Below are 23,376 nucleotides of genomic sequence, written 5' to 3'. Positions count from 1 at the left end.
AGTATCAACCTCCTGCTGGTAGTCCAAAGTAGAATCATGAGTCAGAGGCTGATAACATATAGAATCGCTTAGTTGGCCTAAAACCTCTCTTTTATAATCCTCACAGGACATCACAACAGAATTAATGTCGGTACTAACAGGTGGATTGCGTTCCAGAGGCATAAACTGTGATCTGCATTTAAACATCCTGGCAGGGCCGATATAAGGGTATTTGGTACTGTGACAAGGACTTTCAGATCCCTTCCTCAGCCAAAGGTTACTGACCTCCTATATGTTGTTTGTTGTTAAGGGGTTTAACCCTCCAACCCATAGACAGGGTCTATGCAGTTTAGTTTGCATAGTCTGTTTTGTTTCCCTTTAACCCTGTTTTTTTGGTGAAAGCTATTTATCGATCTGAAAGTTATGGCAAATAAAAGCCTGTTTTATTTTCTCTTAAAAACATCTTCTTTCTCACTCTCACTCTGACACTCTCTCTCCATATCCTCTCTCACACTCTCACTCCATGTCCTTTCTCTCTAACACTGCTTCTCCACTTTCTCTCTTTCTGTCTCTCTCTCATCCCACCCTGTCTCTCATAACCCCCTCCTCATCCTCTCTCTCTCTCATACCCCCTCCTCATCCTTTGTCAACTCCCTGCTCCCCAGTTAATATTCCTTGCCTCGCTGGAGAGGCGCTCCCTGGCACTATAATTTGTCACTTGCACAGACCCTGCACTTCCAGGTCGAACCGCATGGGAGGGCTCCACCCCCACCGTCCTCTGCCACAGCCACCCTATCCTCTTCTCCCATGAGTCCTACTGCCACAACCATCACCCCTTCATTGCCCTCCTCCTCCACATCCTCCACACGAGTCCAGCTGCCATCACCTTCAACCTTTCGCCGCCCCAAAATGTGCCCCCCTAGTTCGCCAGTGGTTGCAACCAGCCCAGCATCCTACAGCTCGCTTCTTTGACGGTACCCACACCACCTGCAGAAAAAAAGACTTCAAACTTCAAAATCAAAGCAATTAAAACAAGTGGTTTGTACAAAATTCAAACCTTTTGATAGAACTGTCAACTCATCAGGTAACAATTGTATATGTGGTAAATTAAATCGAACCCTCGGTCTGGTTCGTGGGAGGATTCCTTGTTTTTCTCGTCTCCTACCCCACCTTGTTTTCTGCTTTGGCCTCTGCCTAAAGAAATTAGAGTTAGAATGTCCCAGATCCAGTACAACGTAGATAAACACTCCACTTTGAGGTATTAATTTCAGTGGTTACTAGTGGGGATCCAGGTAATAGTGTGCCAAACAGAGAACAGCCAGCGACGAAAGAAATATATCCCAGGGCAGACTCCAAACTCGGTCAAATCAGCTATTTAATGCAAGCTTCCAAGAAGAACAAGGACTACATGAACGCACCTACGCGTTTCATGCCGAAGCGCTTCATCAAGGTTACTAGTGGGATCTGATTAAATGACAGTGTTGATGTGAACAAAAAGTTTGTTGGTCTCCCTTCAGCCAGGAATATATATTACCTTCTATCTAATCTGTAAGAACTTTTTTGAAATGTGTCCTTTTTAAAAGCCCAAATGTCTTTTCATTTTTGAAGCTTGATACAGTACCTAGCTGACCGAGCTGTGGGTTAATGTCCTTTTGAAGTTTTCAATTGATTGATTTGGACCTCGGTTTTGAGAATATCATTCAATAACCAATAGTATGAGATCAAACACTGCTTTATTCAATAGCTGTCACCTACGGATCCTGATTTTGTCTGCCTATTGTTGGTTGGTTTCGGATAAGGAAACCACAGGGTATACGTTTCTCCTTAAACTATTCTATTAAAGTTAATCCCCTCACCACAACATGTATACCATGTGACATGAGTTGTGAAATATACCGTATAAGGATAAATGAAGAAATTGATGAATTTCAACAAAATGTATACTGTCGGGGAGATGATCCAAAGAAATTGCAGCCAGAAGATCCTAGGAATCTCAAAGGAATTCCAAATGATGAATCATAGAACACAGAGGTGGACTACTTGGGACACAGGAATCTGGTCCGAGAGCTACCAGAGGGGTAGATTTAAAATGGATCCTCTCAATATAGAATTCACTGTAGGTGAAAGACTTGGCTCTTAAAGAAATGGAAGCAGAGCGGTGCAGAAGCATGGTGGGTTCGTATGGGCTGAGCGGTGCAGAAGACTGGTGGGTTTGTATGGGCAGAGAGGTGCATCCAGTGATATCTGAACGTTATATATATATATATATATATATTTATATATATATATATATATTTATGTGTGTGGATGTATTTGAGCTTGCAAATAAGACATAAAAACTACTTTTTTGATAAAAAAAATAACAAAAATACGGTAAAGTAAAGATCAATCCTGGAGAAGGGACCCGAGTGGTCCTGAATGTTTACATTTTTTTTATAAACCTAGCCATTATAGGTACCAAAAAAGGTTTGTATAAACTGTATACACATGCCAAATGTTATGCATTTGTTTTTCCTATAAAAAACATACAACCAATGCGCTAGTTTTTTGTCAATTGTGAATTCATATCATAAATGTCACAAAACAGCTAGTGTGTATGCCTTTATATACATACAATTGAGTATTGTACACATTTGTTTGACAAACATTTTGAAAAAAGAAATCAGTGGTACATTAAGTACTAATCTGTTGTTATGGTGGCACAGAACAATATACTACAAATAATACAGTACTTACTGGTTGTACACAAATTGGTACTCCTCTGTGACTTCTTCACCTCTGGTCGCTGTGACAGAGAGAGGGGAAAATAATCATATTCACACTAAAGATATATTTTTAGACTTAATTTGAAATATTTAACTAAAATCAAGGGGTAGATAATGTGTTCCTCACACTGTAGTCCCTGGCCCACCAGTGGATTTTTAGATGCAGGTCCAATATCTTGTAATATGGTAGACCGCCAAACAATTATTGAAGTGGCTTGTGATATGGAAAAGTTTGAGAGCTGCTGATGTAGAATATGTTTCAAAGTATCAGAAAACTTTGCTCCATACCTTGCACCACTTGCATCAGAGGGTGATATGGGGTGTGGTCCCATGGAGGGGTGGGAGATATTGGTGCACCTATTATAATAGAATATATCAGTTTGTGCCTCTCCTGCAGTCATGTTCCCAATTGTTGGGGTATCAAACAAATGATCATGTCTGAGATGGCCTGAACCAATCTTCTTAAGAGATTTCAGCAGCAACAAAGGAAAGGGTTCTTTACAGTAAGGGCAGTTAAAATGTGGAATTCATTACCCATGGAGACTGTGATGGCAGATACAATAGATTTGTTCAAAAAAAGGTTGGACATCTTTTTAGAAAGGAAAGGTATACAGGGATATACCAAATAAGTATACATGGGAAGGATGTTGATCCAGGGATTAATCCGATTGCCAATTCTTGGAGCCAGAAAGGAATTTATTTTTCCCCTTAATGGGGTTTTTTGTTTGCCTTCTTCTGGATTAATAAGTAAGTATAGATATAGGATAAAGTATCTGTTGTCTAAATTTAGCATAGGTTGAACTTGATGGACGTACGTCTTTTTTTCAACCTTATCTACTATGTAACTATGTCAATCGGATATGGTCAGTATTTGATTTGCGTTGTTATAGGAAAAGAACAGTCAGAACCTGTTAAGGAGACCACTGCCAGCTAGCTCTAATAGCTCCAGTGGTACTAATTTGGGTAAATATAAATTGATATTACATGTGTATGCCAGTTATTAATTCTTGACAGTATTCCAATTTAAGAAAGCGGTGTGCCTAAATACTGAAATATATATATTTTTAAGTTAAGAACAATGTAATTTGATGCTACAAAATATAATTATTTCATTGATGTCAAAATGAAGTCTCTTGCTATTGCAGAATTTATTGTCACAACAACATAGAGTACTTGCTTGTAGGTGTATGGTACTAAGCCTACTTGCCAAAATCACGATTGACTACACTTGTTTTCATATTCCTTCATCATTATAGAATTTTCCTGCGGTAAACTACACAGAGATGGATACAGAATTAGAGCTGCTACATCAGGACTGGATAATAATAATAATAATAAGTTCTTGTATAGCGCTGCTAGTTTTACGTAGCGCTTTACAGAGACATTTTGCAGACACAGGTCCCTGCCCCGTGGAGCTTACAATCTATGTTTTTGGTGCCTGAGGCACAGGGAGATAAAGTGACAGCTATGGATGGGGCTGTACATAGATGAGTGGTGTTAGTAGTGAATATTACTAGATGTTTTAACCCTCGTATTAGAAGATGTCTGGAATGTGGTTTGGTAGTACAAAGCAAGGTGTTCATGGCACAGGGTGAAGGACCCAGTATCTTCTACTTGTTGGAAGCAGGCATGTAACAGTACACCCTTTACACAGCTCTATATTACTGGTTAACCCTGTCCCTGGGAATCCGAAACAGGTGACCACCTTCATACTGACTAACTCTCCTCATATACGAGCGCAGAATCACAGATTTGGATGTGAAAATGTTATCAGTTGTCCCAATGCAAGTCAACAGCCGTTTTACAAATCCCCCGCATTTTCATCACACATCTTTTAAATGTTGGGCAGTATAGTCACCTTACCAAGATGTAACTGCTGAAGAAACAAGGGGCCATTAAAAAATGGCGACGGATAACAAATCCACAGGAATCCTTATCCCTCTGCTTACTAAAAATGTTAATCTTTTAATGGACGGTACTACCGGCCCTGAAACTATGACCAAAGCAACGATCGTTGTAATACATAGGGAAGGTAAAGACAGCACCAACTGTAAGGCATATCGACCAATATCCTTGTTAAATTCTGATATCAAACTATACTGTATGTGAAGAACTTGGCATCTGGACTCAATGCATTCTTACCACAAATCATACACCCAGACCGGTTTTGTACCCAAAGCACAGGCACTAGATAACACTAGACGAATAATGACCTTATCCAATTAGCATATGCAACAAAAACCCCAACAGTGGTGTTGAGCCTGGGCGCAGAGAAAGCATTCAACAGAATTAGCTGGTCCTCGATATTTGAGACCCTGAAGGTTGTAGGCTTTGGTAATAAATTCCTGACAGGAGTTAAAGCCCGATGCACTAACTCAACAGCGGTAGTGACAGTAGGGAGCTTTACGTCTACCTTGATCTCTAAAACAAACGGTACCAGGCAAAGGGTCCCCTGTCCCCGCTAATCTTTGATCTGGTAATTGAATTGTTAGCAGCCAGGATACGCCAAATATAAATATCTTTGGAATAGATCTGTTTACGAAATCATTCAAACTAAGCCCTCCTCGCTGATGATGTGGTACTCACACTAACTAAACCCCTAATCTTCGTACCAAATGTCTTCCAGGAAATCTAACAATTTGGAGCACTCTCAAATTTTAAAATAAATGCAAAATAAAGGCACTCACTATGAATATTCCATACCACACCAAAAAATGAATTGGATGTACATTTTAAATGGAAGAAGGAATCTATTAGATACTTAGGAATAAATATAACCACATCCCTATATAAAGAAAACTACCCTAATATGTTAAAGAAATTGCTGGACTGTTTCTGGAATAGAAAGATTACGTGATATCCTATATAGACCATACCATGGCAATCAAAATGAACATTTTGCCCAAATGGCTATACTATTTCCACACACTTTCAATACCAATACCTAATACATAAATTAACAAATTGCAACAAAAAATATTGACATTTATCTTGAACAATAAAAAGGATAAAACAATTAACAATACAACGTCGCTCAGATCTAGGAGGTCTAGCATTACCTAATTGAAACAAATATTATAAGGCAGCCCAATTAAGCCAATTTATATGCTGGCACAGAGACTAGAAGGATAAAAGATGGGTACAAATAGAAGCTAATCTAACTGGCACAATAAGATTAACAGATGTACTATGCTGTTCCAAAAAAAAGCTAGGCCAAAATAAATGTACAATAATCCCACATTTAGACATAGCTGTCAGATTTGTGATATATGCACATTCTTATATAACTTAAGCAAAAACCCGTGTTTTCTCACTCCTTTTGGGAATCCAACCTTCCCGGCGAGTCTTGATACAAAAGGGTTCTCACGTTGCAGGAAAGCAGACTTATTCTCTGTGTGCGTTCTTAGAGACAAGCAATATTCCAAATCATTTAGCTAGTTAAGAGATCAGTTTAAGCTCCTGAACGCTGAATTCCTGCAGTTCCTACAATTGTGACACTTAATAACGAAACTTAAGCCCCAAGAAGACATGACCCACTGTCACGGGAGACCAAGACTTTTAACACCTTTATACCTCTTGTGATCAATTCACTAGGCAAAATAAGGTAGTGGAATAAAATTAGGTTTATTCGGGTACAGCTGCGTACACACAAATGAAATACAAAACACAGTTGCAATACACACTTACTGGAGGTCTGGGGGTGAAAACTAGCCTCAAATAGGTGCAGGGCGCCTGCTTCAGGAAGGCTTACACTGTCCGCTCCACGTCACTGGACTAAGCCTGGAGCAAGTAACATTGATCCTTAGAACTGGTCCTCAGCTAGGCTAGGCTTCTCCGGCACCTTAATGCTTAGTGCTTTGCTATTGCGAGCGAAGCACCTGGGAAAATCTGCCGGTGCATCACTGGACCAAGTCCCAAGATTGCCTGTAAGTCTGAGAGACTTAGGGCCTCATGCAGAGAGCAGCGCAAAAAGTGAAAGCGGCATTAATTGGCGGATTCTGCCTTCAGAAACGCAGAAACCGGCAAGTTTCAAAAAAAGCGCCATTTTTTTTTTTTCCCCTTCAAATTCGCCGCGCGCCTGGAGAGTTTAAAATCTCTCCAGTTTTTTTCTCTGCCGTATGCAGAGAGCCGCGATCGCCATCTAGTGGCTGTTCGCGCCAAAAAAATGGCGCGATTTTCAAAATTTTCCCTCTCCACCAAGCAGCTGGCGCTCCGCGCCCGGTGGAGAGGGAAAAAAAAAAAAACCCGATTTTTTCCCCAGTAGTTTCAACAGCGCTCATAGCGCTGGTTGAAACTCTCCATATGCAGAAAGGCAGTTTTCTGCCCTTTCTGCATATGGAGATAAAAACTCTCCAAAAAAGGTAAAAATTTTCCCCCTCTCCAATTCTGCATAGCGCTGCTCTCTGCATGAGGCCCTTAGAGAGAGAGCTCTCTGATCGGGCAGCCCCTTACATAGACCTCGATGTCCTATGTCTAACATGGAACAGGGACTGCCCACCAACCAGCGCACGGATTGCAGTGCAACCACCACTCAAAGATGGGGGGGCTGGGCTGGTTGCACTCGTCAGAGGAGGGGGGGCCGTACTGAGGGGCTCAGGTAGCTAGTGAGCAGGAAATTCTGGCTAATGGGAACCGTGCCCACGTGCAACAGCTTTCCCCTTGCCAGCCACATACCTCCCGCTGGGTAGATTACACAGTTTCCCAGAGAACAAAGAGTCTCCCCCGCGGGGAACCTTGCTTCTGGACCTGTTCCTCTGCCCTTCCCTGCTCAACCAAATGGTCCGACACCTTGCTACTTCCCTTCACCCCTTTGATCCACAGACTCTATGCAGACATACTGGCACCTATGTAGATGCCCGGGCTGACTGCCTAGAGTTTAATACATACTGTATAAAACATTAATACCTACAGTATACAACATTAAAACATTGTTTAATAAACTTACATCACTTGGGGAACCTTATACCTGTGTGGGAAATGAGTCTGGGATACTTGGGTTCAAAAAACAGGATTCTGGGGGACCCTTTGTAGCCCCAGTGTAAGTCACCCCACATGCCCGCCAATCATGCCTGCACGCCGGGGAGAATTACAGGACTACCGGTAACTTTGTCCCCCGAACTCCTGCAAACAAGACAAATACATTTTGACCCAAATATCCCACCTGAAACTTACAGTCCCGACATTTCATGTTGCTGGGTCAAGGGGAACAGGTAAAGCCCAAAACAGGTCAGGTTTTTCCTATACTTTACATGAGACTTTCATAATACACCCGTCTTCATATACAGACAGGTACCCGCAAATCATACACTATTTGCGGGTAACATAACAGTACTACCGGTAACTCCGGTCAGCAATACTTTATACAGTTTTTAACCCTAGTTGCTCCCCAATATCCACCCTTAATCTCCTGCTCCCAAAGTCCCTGTCCTGCAGCTATTTCCTAATAGGGATCCTAACTATACCTGGCACCCCTAGCTTACATTCCTGTAGGGGACCGTAAAATGGGAACAGAAATATAGGAAAATACATCAAGGCGCACAACTAGACCCAAGAGATGACGCTTCAGCCCTTGACATACGGTTTTTAGGGGCAGCCAGCTGGGCTTCACTTTATTAATGAAGGCCGGCAACCCCCTACCGTCACACCCACTTTAAAATAATGTGTCGGGAAGGAGACTCAGGGTAGGGTATCACTTCAACCTTATATAAAATGCCAGTAACTGAAGGTTGAAAAGCTAAAAAATCACACATGTTAGAGTGGGAGAGGGAGTTGAGATCTGACCGAGATTTAGAGGACCGGGGTGACATTTGGGAGGCAACAGCCAAGGCATCTATATGTACGGTAGAGTAAGAGAATTCGTACAAAATACTGTACCAATGGTACTACACCCCAACTAAATTACATCAAATATTTCCATCAGTATCACCTCTATGCTTGAGGCAATGTGGACAAGGGGTAACGATGTGACACATATGGTGGTCATGTCCGAATTGACACACAGGGACTGGGGCGAGATCATAGAGATCCAAAGTCGAATACTGAGAAAAAGCATACCCAGCTATCCCTGGCTAAAAATTCTGGGACAACCTATTCCAGAACTCCATAATTGTTAGATGAGGTTAGTATCCTAGATACACTTGGCAACCAGGTGCTTAATTGCAAAGAAATGGAAGGATCACAAACGTCCTTCTCTGCCATGCATTAAAAGTAAAATAATGGGAAATAATGACAATGGAGAAGCTTACTGCTTTCCCCAATGGCACGGCCAGCAGGTTTCAGAAAATGTGGTCACCATGGTTCATATACGCCAAAAATGCAGGCGACACTGCCCCCATGACTTTATAATAAGGAGAATAAGACAAATGGTAGAGTGTGTGATGGGACCAACCCCCATCCCCCCATGAGCCTACTTCAACTAGACAAAGCAAGTGTGACGTATTGTACAGCTGCTGTGAAATATGTCTGCGACATCATTTTAAATGCCTTTACAATACAATGTTTAAACCCTATTCCCTTTAGATTTTTTTACCCCATTCCTATTCGCTTTGATAAAACGTTAATAAAATATGTTTTACATTTTTTTTTTAAATGGTGGCGGTAATATTGTCACCGCTAATAAATACACACAAACTAAACACAGTTGCTAGCTTGTTCTATATTTTTCAGCCAAGCAAAATATTAAGTATACAACAAAGTTGTATTCTATTTATTAGGAGAAGTGCAGGGAGGGGGATATATACCTAGGTTATGAATAAAACCTTTATTAAAAAATCAGCAGCAAATTTAGCAAAGGGAAAAAAAAAACCCATACTGAATGCAAATCCAAAATTTCAATAAAGAACAAAATAAAATAAACAAAAGCAGAAATATAAAACCAAATGCAAATAACCCAGAATGAACATTATACATATGAAAAAGCAAAGCAGAATAAAAGGGGAAAGACTATTGACACATATTGATAAAAAAAAATCTTATATTGTACTCAAATTAACAGGAACAACACAAAAAAAGGGTATACAAAAGTGAAAAAATAGCAAAATAAAGACAATGATTTTGCTGTTTTTTCTCAGCTTGCATATACTTTAGTATACTTGTTTTATCCCTGTTAATTAGTTTACAATAGAATAATTTAGTTTATTATACTTTGGTATGTGACAAAAGCAGCCACTGTTCTTTCCCCATTCTTTAAATATTTTCCTAGCTGACACGATCTTTGAAGTATGTCACAGGTATGCAAAATGATCATTTTTTAAGTAGGCTGTGGCTCTGAAAACCTCCGCCCAGGTAGAGCCTGTGGCTGATTTGAATAACCTGTGAGTCTGTGCCTGGCACTGCTGCCTATTGTATTGCTATCTGAAACCCGGGACACACCCAAGCTCACACTCATTCTACCCCTCCCCCTGCTATTGAAAAAGTCAGCAGGTGTAACAGCTCTACCTTCATTATGAGCTGCAGAAACCACAACCAAGGGATACTGTGCTGAGAGGGAACAAGTAAGACATCCTGGTTTGGAGGTTCCTTTTTGTTTTTAAAGAGTCTGAACTTGTTTCACATCTGCCTGCTGCTTATATTCCATGTGGTATGAAGCTGGGCTGTTGTAAATAAGACCCATTTCTACATCCTTGGATTCAAGGGCAGGAAGGTACACTCAAGGAGACTACACCCAGAGCGCGGATCTGAGCATTGAGCCTGTTCTGTTCCTGTTATGAGCACTGGACAGGTAAGAATCCAGATCAACTCTCCTACTTGCTTTAACTCCTTCACTAATACAGAGGCACAGTGTGTTGTTGGCTTCTGTAGCAGCAAAGAGATTGAAATGATAAAACAAGCCAATGTGTGGGGTGTGTCTCCACTTTTTTAATAATCGCCTTCCAAGTTTTTGTATTAACTGTTGAAATATTTCTTGACATTTGTTGCATCAAGAAACCCAAGGGGTACACAACTGAGGGAGACGCTATGCAGTGAATAGTTAACCAGATTTAATGCTTTTCATGTACACACACACACACACACACACACACACACACACACACACACACACACAGACACACACACACTACTCCAATAGCAAAAAGTTATTTCCTGTCTCAATGTTTCTTCTCACACTGAGACAGGCACACCAAAACCTCACCTTTTTTTTTGGAGTGCCTTTCCCTTCTTTTTGCTTATACCGTGATCCTGACTGAATGTGGACAGTATGCATCCTGCATTAGTTGGCGTGAATGCCCTCTTTCTGGTGTGATATATATAATTTCCCCCATGATTCTATTCTTTCTCTTGTTGGTACAGACTCTATTATAGTGCAGGAATGAGAGGGTTATGCATGATCCTCCTTCAAAGGAATGGTTGTTCTTTTTATTGGTTAGAAGGGGAGTTCATCTTTCAAAGTCGCCCGACTCCAAAGAACAGCATCAGTTTTATCAAAGGGACAAAAAAAAAAAAATCTTTCTTTTGGATGTTTCCCCCCCCCCCCCCCCCTTTTAACAAGGTATTTTCTGTTCCACTGTTGCAGTAGAGAGACTTTTTATATAATAGTGTGCGTAAAGCACTAATAACTACAATACATGGCCATTCATTGTGATCTAATCTCTAGTGGAGTTTCTGCTTTGAGTCTGGGCCTAGGGGGTTAAATTGAACATTCAGGTGCCACGTCCCTGGATTGTCCTGTGTGAATCAAGCTCTGCCAATGTACAAAAAGGAACAAGGTGTGTTTACGGTTTCCCTTCCCCCTTCCTCTGTGGGGAAAACACCATGTGCTTTCTGAAATGTCTGAAAACCCTGTTCTTATAGCAACTACAGGTACAGTACATGTGAGACAATGTAACGTGATTGCAAAGAGCCTTGTGGTAAGGAGTAGGGGCTTTACATTCTAATCAGGGGGGGGGCTCTAAAGGATGAAAATATCTTCCTAGAAGTGAGGGATATGTGAAACCGCACAAATATGGGTACATTATTGATCTAGGGAGAACTGAGTACCGTGTAATGAGATTAGGCATTCATTTGTAGATTTGTAGTAAATTTGTGATGCCTTTTAGGGGATCGATATTGGGATTGTTCATAGGTAACATTATAGTGTACAGAGTTTTGGAAGTGTACCATACGCTTCGTCTTATTTTCCCTTGTGGAACATAGTTGGCAAATGGGCTGTTGCCCGACACACACTTTTTTTTTTTTCCTGTATTTGTAATATTCAGGTTTCGGTTCCTTCTCAACTGGAAAGGACAAAACCCCTGAATTTGGAAAGTTTTCCTTTTCTAATGCGTCGTGGCAACGAGACAGGAAATCCTATTACAGGAACATTGAGATGTGGTCTAGTGAATTTGCACATGTAACAGGTGTTAGAGGAAACTAACACACAGAACAACAAATGACGTGCAGTAAAACTGTCCTTGACACAGACTTTTTCATTTTCCTATTGACTAGAAGTTACAAAGTTTAAATGACTTGTAATAAGGAAGGGCTTCTGTGATTTAAGACTAAAAGAACATATCACAAACTTTAGATCAGAGGTTCTCCAGGACCGCTAACAGTCCATGGTTTAAGAATATCCGCTCATTAATACAGGTGCCCCAATCATTTTGATCCACTTTTATGCTCAAGCAGGGGTATCCTTAAAACCTGGACTCTTAGCGCGGTCCTTGAGGACTGGAGCTGAGAACCCCTGCTAGATCCACTTCAAAGAACCCTGCTTTGCTACTCTGTCCTCCTTGGTAAGAAATAATGGGTTGTCTGGCGAGGAGCCCAGTTCAGCCCTCCATACTTTACTCCTATTAATGGCAGCATTGTACAGTATGTTACGGCCTATGTGGAGAAACAGGTAAACAGAAAATCGGAGGCCGAGTCCTTCCATGACCGGTCAAGAAAGGCGCAGCATGAATTGTCTTTCAAGAGATCCTTTCACACAGATCTTCACAAGCGCTGTAAAAGTATTTGATTCCCTTTTTTTAAAAAAGTTTTTGTTGCAATATTCGTGTCCTAATGAGATTCTAGTCCTGAATCTCCATTGGCCTTGAAAATATATAAGTGTGACACTGTATGCTCTGTGATTAAATTTTTTAAATATTGACTGGGTAAAAATCTTATGTCATAGGATCAGGTTGACGATACTAATATTGGCCACTTTTAGTGGATATAAAAGAAGACCCTAAATCAGTGGTTACAACTAGGATTAGCTCAGCCTAGCATGGGAGACCTGATCACCCTATATTATACATCACAAATACAGTGACTGGCCAGTCCTAAATTGTTTAACAGCACTACTTCCTAGGAAGAAAAAACAAACGCAGAGTGCACCAAAGGTAAAAATTAGGTGTATTGAGCAGAACACAAATTAGCAAGTGTAGTCTTACAATTTAATTGTTTGCAGTTCAGTGGATTGTATGTGGCAGTGCCCATCTTGGGGTTGTAACCCATTTAGGTGGAGGTAGCTTTCAACAGTATGTCCCGCGCGCTGGGATCAGCTGTTCGTCGGCACCGGTCTGCTACTTCCGGGTTCGCGTCTCCCATACGGTGCAGTCAGACTCAGCTGGCTACCTGCCATTTCATTTGGTTTCATCCCCGGTATGGCAGCAAATTACAGGACATCAACTAAGCTCTCTACCGGTGTTCAGGACTGCCTTAACAGCATTATAGGCCCCCGGGCAAAGCAGTGCACTGGGCCCTGCCAACTCTCCGCTACACGTCGTCATTTTTCTCCTTCTACCGAGTTAGCGGGAGATTTGAATGTTGAGGCGGGTGATCGGAAAATTAGTGTTAAATTCTGGTCTGTGCATAGATTAGCGTGGGGCCCCTATGCTCATGGGGCCCCCGGGCAACTGCCCAGCGTGCCCACGCGTTAAGACGGCACTGTCGGTGTTTCTCTTCTGTAAACATGGGAAAGATGTTGATCCAGGAATAAATCTGATTTGTTAATTGCTGGAATCAGGAAGGAATTTTTCTCTTGAGGCATCATTAAATGTTTCACCAGGGTTTTATGTTTGCCGCCGTCTGGCCCAATATACTGTTAATACAATATAGAGTGAGTTTCTGTCATCCAAATTTAACATAGGTTGAAGTCTATGGCCAAGTTCGTCCTCTTTCCCCTTCTCCCTCCAACCTCATCTACTATGTAATAAACACGATTGGACCAAATCACATTTAGCTAGGAAAAATAAATGATTGTGTAGATGTCCTATATCCTGGAATGACGTTACAATCTGTACAGTAGCATTAAAAATAATATTGCCACTTATATCATGCAACGGTTATCATGGTTCAAATAAGACAGATTTAGGATTTTTGAACGCCCATTTTATTGGGCGATTGCCTTCAAAGAGGCATACCTCCAGTTAACGTTTGTGGGGAACCTGTTTACAGTAATGATTGAGACTTTGTCCTGAACCCAGACATAAACACATCTGCTCTCACCCACGCCTCCCTGGCATCACCTCCCATGCAAATGTTGATTTTAATCCTGACCAACCTTAAAACTTGCCCCACAAATCAAGCATCCCAATAGCCTCTGGCTATTGTCCCACGCCCTCAATCACTCCTACCACCCATTGTGACCAAGCACTGCTATCTACAGCACTTATTCATTCACCTGCTGTCTCTATTAGTTTCCCATCATACCTCTTAGGCCATGTCCATAGCAGGGGAAGCCGCGCTGAGCCGTGCGGACGCTCCGCGCTGAGCCCCAGCATCCTCAATGAGGATGTCTTTAGAGGGGGCTCACGCGAGCGTCCGCAGGCGTGCTGAGGAGTTGGATTTTTCAACCAACAGCCAAGCTGTTTTTCAGAGCGCTGTCGGCTGAAAACATCCAATCAGCGCGATGCAGCGTCAACATCACGGCGCCGTGACGTTGACGTCAGTGCGTCGCGGGCGATTGGCCGAGCGACGTCACTGCCCAGCCTCCCCCCGCCTCCCAATCGCGCCCGCTGGCTCGCCTGCATGTGCATGAAATCGCACAGGCTTCAGCAGGCGAGCCTCAGCTTCAGCGCGGTTCAGCACTGCTCTCCCCTCTATGGACGCAGCCTTAGAGGGTAAGCTCTTTAGAGCAGGGATTGCCTTTCCTATTGTCTAATTTTGCTGCGCTTAATGTATTATAACTCCATGTACTGAATTCCTTGTGAAGTGCAGAGTACACTTTTGGCACTATATAGACATACAATACTTGTGACCAATGTGTGCTATCTATTTTTAAATGGTTTTACATAAGCACTTGCACTTTTGTTTTTTAAGGGAGCTGGGCAAAAAAGGTGGGAAATTGGAATCTATTAGAGCCGTAGGAAAGGAGAACCCTTAAGATTATTAGCACAAGAACACAAGGCCAAGTGCCATCTCAATAGTGGAACTGAACTTGGGGTGTGTCAAACCCCATCTTATTAATTTTAAAGCCACAATCTTTCTCTTTCCTTCTCCCACCCCTACATATAAAATTAAGGATCTCTGCTGATCTAAACTGGGCCGTTTTCAGCCCTGGGGATTCCACGGGTTACAGATTTAATAATAATAATATTATTATGATGATGATGATGAAGTGCCAAGGGTTCTTTTTGGGTAAATGTATGACCCACCAAGTCTTCCAGGTCCTGCGGGCAACAGGACTCTGTAACATAATAGGTTGCAGCTTCCTATTGGTCAGTGACAGAAGCCAGGATTGATTTTGCAAGAGGGACATAACTGTAACAATAATTATACGTGGAACCGGAGGGGTCCCAAAGCTGTGAGTAGCACTGTTAAGCTCAGTTGACCCACGCGGTTCCATTTGTAAAAATAAATAACTGATTAAAACAAAGCTATAAATCCCAATGACCATTTTTGTGAGATTGTGGCTTTAAGTTTTTTTTCAATTACATTATTCCGAAATTATTTTTTTATGATATATTTATTTTGAGATTCTGCTTATTTTTAGATCAGCATACTTTGGTAAAAAAAACCAAAAAAAAAAACCCCCGTTTTGACACAATGAAATTATTTTTAAAACAAAATCCACAAGGCTTTTTAAATGAAGACCAACACATGAAAGTGCCCAGCCTTAATTTAAAGGTTGGGGTTCCAGCCTGCATGTGAGAGTCCATGGATGGTTATGGAAACATTCGATTTTTCTTCCTGAGGCAGAGTTTAAAAGAGTGCTTTAAGTTTAGGGGAAAACCTTAATAGGTAATCTTGAAGGCCTAATATTAACCAGCATGAGTAATGTGTAGGGATTTCACTGGGAAGGGCAAGAATCATAATTGCATACACTGCCCTATATACCTATATTGTGATGTAAATTACTTTCTGCAGTGACTAACTTATCTAAGCATTGATAAAAGATTAATAATTACATGACAATCAATCTTGCATGTCTATTACAAAACTTTTTTTTTTTTAAGGTGCAATCATTTTTGTAAATTAACAATTTAATTGTTTTTTCTTATACAAATGTAACCCTGCGTAAAGCAAATATCTGGTTACTTTTTTGGACATTTAAGCTCGTTCTCTTTTTTTTTTTGGGGGGGGGCTCTGAATGTGGGTATATGTTAATCATATGTCTCCTGCCTGTACCCTGATGCCTCCCCGATTCTTATCCTGTACACCCCCTCCTCCATAACTTATTTTACAACTCCCGTTAAAATACTTGCACTATTGACGTTCTCCCCCCCCTCCCCCAGTCTCTACAGTTTTTGGGATTGCTGCGTGCTTTGAGGAGGATGGCCTGCTGTAAGCACACACAGTGCTGCTACTGTGAGATTCTATATGAAAGGTTATAAACCTTTTTTGGAGTGGGATTGTGGTTCCATGAATAGCGTTCTGATTGGACATGTGATGTTGCTAAGCAAATCATCTCATTGTCATGGCAACCAACTTTAGATGACTACTGTAAACTAAACCCCATGGCGCTTAATCACTTCCCCGCTCCCTTCGTATTTGGTCTGTAACCATTTAAGTGCCAGAGAGCCACAGTGCCATGTGCATTGAATGCATTACAATTGACATGCAGTTTTGTATTGATGGATACCTATGTTGCTTGCTATTTAGATGACTGGGAACTGCAACCTTTCGTATGTTAACTCTTCCCAACGTTAAAGAGATATGCAATAATGAGGCTGAAGAACTAATGATTGGTCCCTAGAAATCCGCCACTTTGCTCTCTTAACCACAGAAATTAGTGAATGGATCGGGAATACATCCTAAGACCAAATGTCTTCATGTATCGCAACATTAGACATTTTGTCTTAGGACGTATTCACGATCCATTCGCCAATTTCTGTGAGTAACCGTACAAACTACGTGGGGGGCTCTCTATGGATCCCATTCTAGGGACCGATCATTAGGTCTTCTCCTTTTCCCCATATGCACTAATGCTACAGCATTACATTATCTATAGCTGAGCAGAAGGGCGTTCTTCGGTTGTTGCTGTTATGAGGCTAAAGCCTTGAAATGGGACTTGATTAACTGTGTTTTGATGGTGCCACTCTTGCCAAATGATCCAGAATAGAGAACTATAATGTTGTCATTTTTTTTTATTGCTGGAGTCTGAAGTCCAAGCCGTTACAAAAATTCCCTTTAGAAAGCTTGTTTGCTTAGTTCACATAAATATATTTATTATTAAATTAATTTTTTTTGAAGGTGGAATCCCAGAAAGCCTGCCAAAAAAACATTTAGTAAAGAAAGCAACCTAAACAAATCTAACATGCAATATTTATTTTATTTATTAATTTTTTGGTATGTATGTAATATCCTAGTGGCCTTTGAATTTGGGGACTGTTTGTCAACCAAGGGTTTTTACCTTTTGCCCACTCTGTCCTTCTCGGAGAGAAGGGGGCTCTGACTGTGCAAGTCCTTGTTGAACGCATCAGGACAAAAGGGCCAGAGGAAACAAACCCCCTCATATCCTTACAATATAACGTTAAAATAAGTCAGATTTAGGTGTTTAATAAAAGGAAAATAGTGTAACCCCTTAAACGCTGGCCTTATTAGTTCTGTGGTTTATACAGTAGTGACCAACCTATAAAGCGCCTGTGTTGAATTGCATAGCAAAGAGGGACCTTTGCATGATAAATTAAACAGTACTTCTACAGTACTTTAGGCAAGATAAATATGAAGGCGTCTCTCTAAGAGAATCGGCCAATATCACTATTTTCCCTTCTAAAAAGGCACCACGTGAGTGTTGTCACCTAATGCTGCCACTTATTTATTAAATAGTATCATGCTGCAAGACCTTACGCCCCATTCTAGTGAAGGGTCTCGAGTTGTCTAATGGTGTATTCCCCGCTTCATGAATAAGTCCAAGTGCTCCCAGTCTGATTGTAAAACACATTTGGTTTGCAATAAAGTAAATTTGCCGAGCCATGTGGCACATTACATGCATTCTGTTAAGGTTTATTTCAATGTTTGATAGCATAGCCATTAACACATTACACATTTTACAGAATACATGCTTCCTTAGGCCAAGTTAAAGGATTATATCCCACATTTACTAGACGTGTGTGTTCCTAGAGCACTTTATTTTAATTTTATTTTTTTTCCAATGTTTTGAAAAAAGCTATTTTTGTAGCCAAAATATTGGACTTCTGGCTGAATAAACTGATTTTAAACTGTGTATGTTAAGTCTGTGTGCCCTACTTCTGTGTATTGTGTTGTAGCTGACTTCATTGTGCGTTATCTGGTGCAGCAATGTTGCATAACACCCCCCCCCCCTTCTCCAGCATTCGTGTCTTATTGTATCATTTTCTCTCTCTTCTTCAGGTGGTGGTTTGTGAAGGAAAATCCCTGCAGTTTTACTAAAAAACAAACAAACAAAAAAAACAACTTTTCCAAGTGTTTCTCGCCTGTTCAGCACGATGGATAAAGGGATCAGCATTAATAACCCATACGCCAGTGTAAGTATACCTCGAGCCCAACTGAAGAGCAGCTTTGTCCGCCACCATTTGGGAGACGACCTTGATATTGTGTTTACCAACCCAGCAGCGGTGCCAACCTACCCCTCCTACACAGCCCAAGTGCAGGACAGGTTCCCCAATGAGGCCCCCAAAGTCGATGCGTGGCAGGGCAACAAAATCCACACTCACGAGTCGTGGCGACGTCCTCACAACCCATACGCCTCTGAGAAGGCGCAGAACGGTGGTCACCCAGACCAAATGTACACTGTTGACCTGGACCGGCGCTCTAAGGTTACAGAGAACGCTGAGGACAGCTCTTGCTGTTGCTACCCCTGCTGTAAATGCTGCCCTTGTTGTCCGAAGTCCTGCTGTGTCATCTCCTGAAACTACTGCTGGTCCTTGAATGTCCCCTCCGTTTTTTTTTCTCTTCTTCTTGAGCTACAAAAACAAAGCTTCACAAACGTGTTCTGCGATTTGTGAGCAAAACTGTTGTAATGGGAACTTGCTGCTTGTTGGATGTGGACTGTAAGCTTCTGTTCCTGCCTGAAAACACCTATTAGAGGAATTGGCGTCCTGTTGGGTCTCTTGATATCTTTTGTGGTCAAATTACACTCCCATTCACTGCAGCCACATGCTGTCGTTTTGTTCTATATTGGGGGGTACGGGGGGGGGGGGGGTGGAGGGTTGGAGGGCTTCAGTTGCCAAATAAGACTCTGATTCCACACACTTTCTTTCAAATGGATGAAAATCTACTGATTTTGAAATGTATTGTATAAGATGCCAAGACGATAGCTATTTGATTTTCAGCAGAAAATGTAATCTGAAGTGTATGTATAGCTACCAAAACCATCGCCATACTGTAAGAAAAGGTTTGATATAGACCTCTGTTTAGAGGAGTACAGAGATGACTACTGTACTACTGTGCTGGTCCCTTCCACATTATATATAGACTCCTAATGTCGCTCAGAACTAAGGCACTGTGGGGTCTCTGAAGGGCTTGCATAGCTTTAGTGTAGGAGTGGTCAACTCCAGCCCTCCAAAGGTCACCAACAGATCAGGTTTTAAGGATATTCCTGCTTCAGCACAGGAGGCTGTCATTTGCTGTCACCTGTGCTGAAGTAGGAATATCATTAAAAAAAAAAAACCTGATGTGACCCTTCAGGACTGGAGTTGGACACTCTTACTTTAGTAAGATCCTCCCAGAGGTTAAAACGTGTCACATTCAACTTCGACATCGAGTGTTGATATTATACCTGATTTCAAGAGCCTACGCTTTGCCGTTCATATGCAACAACCAGGTGGGGAAGAGCAGCTTTTTTGGGGGGTGGAGGGGGGGGCAAAGGTTTTAAAGAGTAGGTTGCTAAACAAAGAGCATTGGTATTGAAGGACCCTTAGTCCCATCCCACATCTCACTGTTTTTAACGGTGCACCCAATTTAACAATTTTATGTATTGTTCTCACCTTTATCAATTAAAACATTTTTCCACTTACATTTCTATACTTTTTTTTTAATAACAATAGTGCATATTTGGAAAGGAAGCCTAAACCCTGGATTATTTAAAGATCTACAAATATTCTCTAATGTATCATTAGCATTCACTTGCCTAGACACCATGGACTGGCCCAGCGGCATTGAACCTGGATTGCTCAAGATCTATATTTTAAACGGCCGTCTAAAATGCTGTCCCTACCGATAACATGAGCCACGCACTTAAGTGCTTATTCTTAACCCCTGTCCTTTCGTAGTGACATTTGGAACGTCACTAATTGGACTAACAAGTTAAAATGTTGTTTTTCCATATTTCTCGGCAAACCATCTCACTTTATTTGGGCCCTGGTTTTTGTAGATTTCTTTAGGCGGTGATGACAATTAGGGGATTAGTGTGAGAGATCCTAGGGTTCTTCATAGATTGAATTGCAATGTACAGAGCTCTTGAAACCTCGCAGGCATAAAAGGTATCGCAACTTAGAGTAGGCAGAGTTGGAGATTTCATTGGTGAGGCCTTTTTCCCCTGCCCATTTAATGGCGATTTCCCCCCCCCCCCCCCCCAATTAAAAGAAATCTCGCTAAATGGTGGGTCCCAGGTTAATTTTAATAAGCCTAGTAGGTAGCCAAGAGGCTTTACAAATAAGACACTACAATGGTCTTCTGAGAAGTATAGTGTATCTTGGTCATAAGATAGAATGGACCGTGTTACCAAAGGTCCAGTACTACACTATTTCTTCTGTGGAAGATGTGTTGCTTGCAGATGTAGGAAAAGATCTTGGGTTCCAGACAGCTGTTTTTCTTGTACCCGGCCATGAAGGACAATTAAGTATTACTTGACAACTGCATTGAAGCCAGCTTCATGTTGTACAATGCCATTATTTGTATTTAATGTTTTAATTGTAATCATTTAATTAAATCTACTTTACACTGAATTGTTTTTGTTTTTATTCTCTTTCCCCTCTCCCCCTTGTCTCTTACGTGGATCAATATCTCATACCATTAAGACTATGCACGGTGTATTCAACTGATGATCCATAGGTCACAATGAAAACATATATATTCAATTCTTATTTCATATACCACTTTCTTTCCTCATATACTATATTATCCCGTTTATCAAGAATATCTTTAATTTTAAAGTGAATCTGTGTATAAACATCCACTGTCTATTCAGACCATGTGGTATCTGTAGAAAATAAGAAATTAGACGCAGTGTACGGTAGCAAAGTATTGGTCTCTGTGCCCAGTCAGTAGAGAAGTGGTGTTCAACTTACTCAAGTTTGTGAGTAAGGATGGAGGAAAACCTCACCCGAGAGAGACCTGACTACACTGAGGGCTGCGGATTCAGACTTCGAGTTCCCATCGAGTGGTTGCACTCTCACTCCAGTGTTTTGCAAGGGGAATCTGTTATAGTATTAGGATTTTGTTCCCTCCCCAAAATACATTGACTGTAAAAACACTCGAGCGTTTCTTTACCATGGAAAAGTTGACATTGAAAACATTTATTAAAAGAATACTTACACGTCTGATTTTAAGGTGTTGATCAGCTCCATTGGACCTATAAACATGCCACTGTCTTTCTTTCAGTTTCATCCTAGGACGGCACCCTTTTTTTGTACCCATAAAGCCCCTGGTAACTACAGGGGGAATACAAAATGTAAAAGCCTTATGTAAGCAGCAATATTTCTATTTGTCCATTACTATGCAGAAAGAAACGCACGCCAATGAAAACAAGTAATAAACACTGGAATGTGACCTTGGTGCAGTGTCACCAACTGTTACCAAGAGCATGGAAATCTTAAAAAAAAAAAACTATATCGCATGTTAATACATGACCTTCTCTTGCAACATTTACATGCTGATACGTACAGTAACTTTTCCTATTGCATGCGAATAAAATAACCCCATTGCTTCCAGAAAGATCAGCTACCCCTCTGGCAATTGGGCAGTTGCAGTAATAATAATGCTGCTTTACCTGTTGTGTTCTTATTGCTCGTGGTGTGATCTCCTCCAGATGTGGGCTCCTAAGTAAACAGAAATATATTTTTGCAAACCCGTTGACCTGTTTCTGCAGTTCCATCCTTGGAAAACACTCTCTAGGGGAAAGCAAGTGAGCGCAGGAATTAATTCCATCCGGCGCTTGGGATGCATGGACATGATTGGATCTAATGATGCAATCCCATGTAACTGGTCAGAAAATAATCTTTTGTGACTAATTGAATTTTAATTGGCTTCCCTAAATCAATCTAACAGTGCTAATACTAAATCTGTGTCTGCTTTTTGTTTGGGGGGGGGGGGGAAATAAGGGGACATTGCATTTCGTAGGGACTCTAAGTGGGTTAGTGTTTAATTATCTTAGTGTTTAATTATTGATGGGGTGGATGAAGGAAAACAGAGCCTAATATATATATATATATATATATATATATATATATATATATATATATATATATATATATATATATATATATATATATATATATATATATATATATATATATATATATATATATATAAAATCACTACCTGTCCTTGCAATGTGTTGTATCAACTCCACATAAAATACCAGTGTAATGCTACACTAACCAGGGTGTGATAAATACACAGGGCGCCTGGGCACTGGCAGAGTTTCCATGAAGCCGGGGCGGCAAATATGTCGGCCCCCATATACAGTTGGGCCTGATGGGAAGGCACTTGCGTGTTGCTGCCCTGCTCCTCCTTTTGAATTGCAGCGTCACGTTGCCACGGCGCCGCGATGACAAATGACGTGTTACCATGGCAGCGTGACACAGTGCCACGTTGGTGACGTCAGCGGCGTCATTTGCAACTGCGATTCGAAAGGAGGGCGGCAGTTGCATGTCAGTACCTAGGGGCTGCGCCTTGGAGACCTCTGCAGCAGGCAAGGCAACAACCTTACTTTAATATTTAAGGGCAAGCATAGAAGAGGGTAATGGTGTAATAGGTACAATCACGGCCTCTAGATCTAACAAATCCTGTTTGAATCTCAATGTGACCTAAGGCAAGTTACCTTATCTCCCTGTGTTTTCATTTACACCTCAAACTTGGGTGCAGGGACTTGTGCCTGGAAAATTGTGTGGACAGTGTGGTATTAACTGCGGGTAAGACTTGATTAGGATCCCATGTATGCAGCTGTCTGTATACTGCAGATTCCCTAACCTGTTTCATACAAGACCTAGTTATGTCATGCAGTGGTAACGATTCTAGAGATGAATTAGTCATTTATAGCTCTCGCTCCATTTTAAACATTGACGCCCTCAAAGAAAAATATATAATTATT

The 23,376-nt window shown here is 41.2% G+C and overlaps 2 long non-coding RNA genes across 2 annotated transcripts; one reads left to right on the top strand and one right to left on the bottom strand.

Moving 5' to 3' along the window:
- Positions 1 to 645: 645 nt before the first annotated feature.
- LOC142472401 (uncharacterized) lies at positions 646 to 21,761 on the bottom strand. The gene is made up of 3 exons (XR_012789679.1): positions 21,600 to 21,761; positions 2,716 to 2,764; positions 646 to 966 (listed from the first exon to the last, which is right to left on the bottom strand). It is a non-coding gene; the product is annotated as an uncharacterized LOC142472401 (long non-coding RNA).
- LOC142472289 (uncharacterized) lies at positions 10,077 to 18,543 on the top strand. Its single transcript, XR_012789643.1, has 2 exons — positions 10,077 to 10,464; positions 18,456 to 18,543. It is a non-coding gene; the product is annotated as an uncharacterized LOC142472289 (long non-coding RNA).
- Positions 21,762 to 23,376: the final 1,615 nt, after the last annotated feature.

The sequence above is a fragment of the Ascaphus truei genome, chromosome 21 (assembly GCF_040206685.1).
Source record: "Ascaphus truei isolate aAscTru1 chromosome 21, aAscTru1.hap1, whole genome shotgun sequence".
NCBI classification, from domain to species: Eukaryota; Metazoa; Chordata; class Amphibia; order Anura; family Ascaphidae; genus Ascaphus; species Ascaphus truei.
The sequence above is the reverse complement of the archived record's forward strand: the minus strand, read 5'-3'. Positions and strand labels throughout refer to the sequence as shown.